Below are 6,186 nucleotides of genomic sequence, written 5' to 3' on the forward strand. Positions count from 1 at the left end.
CAAGTTTCAAGTCGATAGCTTGTTTCGTTCGGAAGTTAGCGTGATTTCAACAGACGGACGGACGGACATGCTCAAATCGACTCAGAATTTCACCACGACCCATAATATATATACTTTATGGGGTCTTAGAGCAATATTTCGATGTGTTACAAACGGAATGACAAAGTTAATATACCCCCATCCTATGGTGGAGGGTATACAAATGGGTAAAATAAAAAGAAAACTTTGCTAAAACTGTTCAAGAGACTTTGCAGCATATATGCTACTGAATTTTATCGTATACATTTTTCTTGTTTAGTTTCTTGCTTTTATGTCGCTAACATTGAATATTTCATCCGCTGGCAAAAAAATGTATTAGATGACATTTCCAAATGTCATCTAATAAAATTTCAAAATGTATTTGGCATTTGTCTGTCACGACTACCGCTTCCTCTTTAAGGCCTGCTGTAGTACCTACACAATATCGCTTTCTCCTACTGGGTACACGCTAACTATGTCACGGATGCCAATGCAGTCGTGTATGTTTTGCATTCGTTCAACCGCTTTATTTTCTGGCAATTTTTTTTAAGCAAAGAGGTAAATTAAAAGAAAATTGTGCAACCTACACCATGTGATAGATGGGCGTGATACACAGCACAAAAAATGCTCAAATATTTCCAATTAAAAAGTTAATTGAAGTTGACAAATTTTTTAATAAAAAAATTAATTGATACAATTAACATTTTAATCAAGATGAAAACATTAAGTTAATTAAGTCAAGGGAGCCACCGTGGTACAATGGTTAGCATGCCAGCCTTGCATACACAAGGTCGTGGGTTCGATTCCTGATTCGACCGAACACCAAAAAGTTTTTCAGCTGTGTATTATCCCACCTCAGTAATGCTGGTGACATTTCTGAGGGTTTCAAAAACTTCTCTAAGTGGTTTCACTGCAATGTGAAACGCCGTTCGGACTCGGCTATAAAAAGGAGGTCCCTTGTCATTGAACTTGACATGGAATCGGGCAGCACTCAGTGATAAGAGAGAAGTTAATCAATGTGGTATCACAATGGACTGAATAGTCTAAGTGAGCCTTATACATCGGGCTGCCACCTAACCCAACCTAATTAAGTCAATGATAGAAAATTTTTATATTGTTAATTAAAAAATTAATTGATACAATTACTTTTTTAATCAAGCTCGGAAGACTAAGTCATTTAACAAGTATATATGGCCGTAAGTTCGGCCAGGCCGAATCTTATGTACCCTCCTCCATGGATTGCGTAGAAATTTCTACTAAATACTCTCATTCACAATAGAATTACTTGGGTCGTAGTACACTGAAAAAACAGTGAACCCTTTTCCATTGCAAAATGAACTAAACTGTAGTAATATTGACCATGATTTAGCCCTTAAGATTTTTTTCAACTTGTCTAGTTTATAATTTTATTAAATTTTAGTTCATCTATAACATTGTAGTTTAGTTCATTTTTACAACACCATAAGATTTATATACCCCTACCAAGTCAAAAAGTCAGTATTATTTTGGTTTACTTGCTTATTTTGTGAGAAACCCGATAATAAAAATTGGTTAACAGTCCCTTTAAAATGTCGACGACTAAACTATTTTTAAATCAATCATTCCACAGTACAGAGAAATTAAATAATTAAGGGAACAACAAACCGTTTTACTATTATGAAAATTTTCATACATTAAAATTAAACTTTCTTTAAGCAAAAGTACTTTATTATAAAAACTTATGATGAAAGTTCTTAATACAATGTTTTTTGTGAATAAAAATTATGACCACGTGGAACAGAGAGTAGTTCATTTGAACTCGCTGTTTGGACATTTTGACTTATCCTTTTTTTATTCATCGTAGGTAATTTTTTCACATATCTTGCTGGAAAAAATGGAAACAATAATGAAAATTGTTAAAAATTAACACCATGTAATAAAATAAAATTTTTAATTCTTCATTTTAGCTAGTAACTTACAATATTTGGGGCATTTTATCAAATGGTGTAAGGAATTTAACTTTTCTTTGGAAAACGTATCTCATAAAATTTGTACCTGAAACAATTAGAGAAATAATGAAGTATTCTAAATAAACTCATAAAACTGTGTTGTTATCGATGTAAAAGATATAATAAAATAAATATTCTAGTTGAAAGAAAGCCAAAGTTTTAATATAAAACTTACCAATTCTCTATTAAATTGTACGCTGAGGGGAAATATAAAAAGTTGTCCAAATTTATGTGGGTTACTCTGAAATTAAATATTTATTATTTTTTTTATTAAATAAAATTATTAAATAGGTTTTCAAAACAATCTAATGAAAAAAATAATAATATGCATAAAAAACCAAATATTCTTGTTAAAAGAAAGTTAACGAATCCTTACCAATTCACTATTAAATTACAGGCAAAGGAGTACTAAAAATTTGTCCAAATTTTTAAGGGATTATTCTGAAATTAAATATTTGTTTTTACATTAAAAATATTACATTGGTTTCCAAAAATTTTTATTAAAGAAATACTAAAATAAAGTATTAAAAACCTGTAATTTTGATGATAAAAATGTCATAAAAACGTAAATATTCTAGTCGAAAAAAAAGACAATTTTTAAAAGAAAACTTACCAATTCTCTATTTTTTAAATTTGTTCGAATCCATCTGGAGTTGCTCTGAAATTAAATATTGTTTTTACAACAAAGAAAAACATTAAACTGGTTTCCAAAAAAATTAATTAACAAATAATAATATACATAAAAAATATTCTTATTAAAAGAAAGTCATATTAAAAAAATACTTACCAATTTATGAATAAACTATACGCTGAGATATAACAAAAATTTTCCAAATTCATCTGGAAATTTTTTTACATAGAATAATAAAAATTTCAATACACTTTCAACATATTTTCCTAAATATTCTTAATAACTTTTTTCTAAACTACCGATAAAATATTAATAACTTTCATTTAAAAGCTTTAATAAACAAACACCAATATATGTCTCAAAAATCCAAAATATTCCATGTCTTTATATTCCCTTGTTGCATACCAGCTAAAAAGATGCAACAGCCCACACCAACGCAAACTATACAACTGAAGCATGCCAAACAAAACCAAGCACAGCCAAAACATTCCTACAACAACAAAAACACATGAGCCTTTATTGAAAACAACACCTCATCCAGCCAAATAAACCATCCGCGAATAACAAACACACACACACAAACCACTAAATGGACAAAAATAAAAACAACCCCACGCTCATGTATACACAACAAAACTCAAGTAACATCATCTTTACATTAATCACATTCCACTATGCCGATAAAGATCTCTGTACTATGCATTAGTTCATAGCATCTGCTGACAATTTACTATAAGAATAATATTCGTAAAGGCACACCAGTTTATGAACGATGAAACGTTTAACTTAAAATTTGCAAAATTTTCATGAAATGTTATCTACCATTTTTGACGAAAATGTCTATAAATTTAATTACATGTGAACTAAAAATATTTCATTGGGTAATTTTTTACCAACAATTATTAACTATAGGAATTGTCAGTAAGAAATTGCTATCCGCTTTCAAGTTCATTTTTCGTAAAAAAATATTTTCTCATACAAAAAAATCTTATAGTAAATTGCACTTATTATTTAGAAAATACTTTACATTTCACAAGTAGTTTTATAGCATGACAAAAGAATTTTTAACTACCAGTTAAGAAATTTTTTAAGGAAATTTCCATCGAATTTTGTAGGCCATGAACTAAACGATTGCTACTTAGAATTTGAAAAATTTCCTTTCGAGTAGTTAATTTTCGTTGAAGATACGAAAAATGAACTAAAATTCTGGAAAATTCTTGTAATAAATTATTGTAAAAATCTTCTTAAATTTACGAGACACTTTTTTTCTGTGTAATACTAACCGATGGCAACGTGTATTAAAACTTCTTAAAATGGTCTTATTTATTTTAAGTTAGTCCATACGTGGTATATAATAGACAAAAAGGCAGATTATACGTATATTATTCAATTCTTGACCGGTATATATAGGTTAGGTTAGGTAAGGTATAGTGGCAGCCCGATATTTCAGCCTCACTTAGACTATTCAGCCCATTGTGATATCACAGCGGTGAACTTCTCTCTTATCACTGAGAGCTGCCCGATTCTACGTTAAGCTCAATTTATAGCCGAGTCCGAACGGCATTCCACATTGCAGTGAAACCACTTTCAGAAGCATTGAAACACTCAGAAATGTCACCAGCATTACTGAGGTGGGATAATTCACCGCTGAAAAACTTGTTGGGTGATCGGTCGTAGCAGGAATCGAACCCACGACCTTGTGTATTCAATGCGGGCATGCTAACCATTGCACCACGTACCAAATATCAACTGAATCAGATGAATTTTGGTCTTCCAAGAGGCTCCGGAGGTCAAATCTGATGATCGGTTTAACATATATGGGGCCTATATATAATTATGCACCGATGTGGACCAATTTTTCCATGGTCATTAGAGACCATATACTAACACCATGTACCTAATTTCAGCCGGATCGGATGAAATTTACTTCTCTTAGAGGCTCTGCAAGCCAAATCGGGGGATCGGTTTATATGAGGGCTATATATAATTATTGACCGATGTGGACCAATTTTTGCATGGTTGTTAGATACCATATACTAACACCATGTACCAAATTTCAGCCGGATCGGAAGAAATTTGCTTCTCTTAGAGGCTCCGAAAGCCAAATCGGGGGATCGGTTTTTATGGGGGCTATATATAATTATGGACCGATGTGGACCAATTTTTGCATGGTTGTTAGATACCATATACTAACACCATGTACCAAATTTCAGCCGGATCGGATGAAATTTGCTTCTCTTTGAGGCTCCGCAAGCCAAATCTGTGGGTCCGTTTATATGGGGGCTATACGGAAAAGTGGACCGATATGGCCCATTTGCAATACCATCCGACCTACATCAATAGCAACTACTTGTGCCAAGTTTCAAGTCGATAGCTTGTTTCGTTCGGAAGTTAGCGTGATTTCAACAGACGGACGGACATGCTCAGATTGACTCAGAATTTCATCACTACCCAGAACATATATATACTTTATGGGGTCTTAGAGCAATATTTCGATGTGTTACAAACGGAATGACAAAGTTAACATACCCCCATCCTATGGTGGAGGGTATCGAAATTATAAAATCGAACAATTTCTCCTACATTGTTTGCATTACAGTGAAAGGTGCTAAAAACTAAAACACCTCATGGAAGTTGGAAAGGTGTGAGGGAAGATACAATTGGCAAGAAAAAACAATTTTTTTTTTTTTGAGTTATTCTTGAAAAAATTATTTTTCTATCCTGTAAAAGAATCAACGTTTATCACAAAAAGTACATACTTTTCTTCCAAACAAACTTACTTACAGCGAAAAGCAAATGGGAAACGATATTTGTTCGTCTAAAATTTCGTTTGGGGGGAAAGAATTATTTTTTTTGCGTGCATATATTAAGCGCAAATATTAATGCATTATAAAAGTATAATCGTCCATTTGTTTGTTCTTTTTTATGGCTTAGCGCATATTAAAAAACATTTACCATAACTCATTCATTTTCACCAGCTGAGCTTAATGTTAAACAACATGATTGTAAATAATAGTCACATATCCATTTACATAAAAACTCATTCGTAAGTTATGCGAAGCCAACAACAAGGAAAATATAATGCTCAGGATTACAATGTCAGATAGTGGGAGTGAAAGGCTTGAGGGTTGGATGAAGGAAAGTAAACTGAAATCTAAACGACGATTCTCCTTCATTTAAATACAGTAGAATGAATTCGTTCTTCTTCATTGTGAATTTGCAATCTCCATCCATTCCCTTATAAAATACAAATCTCCCTTCTATGGAAATGCTCCAAAAGGATCTGTGTATACATACATAAAGTTTTACAATTTTGCTACAATATAAAGTGGTGCCTTTTCAATAGAGCTGCAAAACTATCGATAGTCGCACCATTCGATAGTTTTAAAACAAACAATCGATACTACCAGATTTTTGCAACATTTAATTTTAAATGGTTTTCATTATACAAAAGTATGGGTTTAACATAGCTTATTTAAAAAGAATTAAAAATAAAGAAAAACGCAACTTGAAGTGCTAATTACTAAGGTCCATTGAGATTTATTGAAA

At 31.9% G+C, this 6,186-nt stretch overlaps 1 long non-coding RNA gene across 1 annotated transcript; it reads right to left on the minus strand.

Moving 5' to 3' along the window:
• Positions 1-1,691: 1,691 nt before the first annotated feature.
• Positions 1,692-2,054, minus strand: LOC142219871 (uncharacterized). The gene is made up of 2 exons (XR_012717814.1): positions 1,977-2,054; positions 1,692-1,882 (listed from the first exon to the last, which is right to left on the minus strand). It is a non-coding gene; the product is annotated as an uncharacterized LOC142219871 (long non-coding RNA).
• Positions 2,055-6,186: the final 4,132 nt, after the last annotated feature.

This window comes from Haematobia irritans, chromosome 1, assembly GCF_050003625.1.
Source record: "Haematobia irritans isolate KBUSLIRL chromosome 1, ASM5000362v1, whole genome shotgun sequence".
Classification (NCBI taxonomy): domain Eukaryota; kingdom Metazoa; phylum Arthropoda; class Insecta; order Diptera; family Muscidae; genus Haematobia; species Haematobia irritans.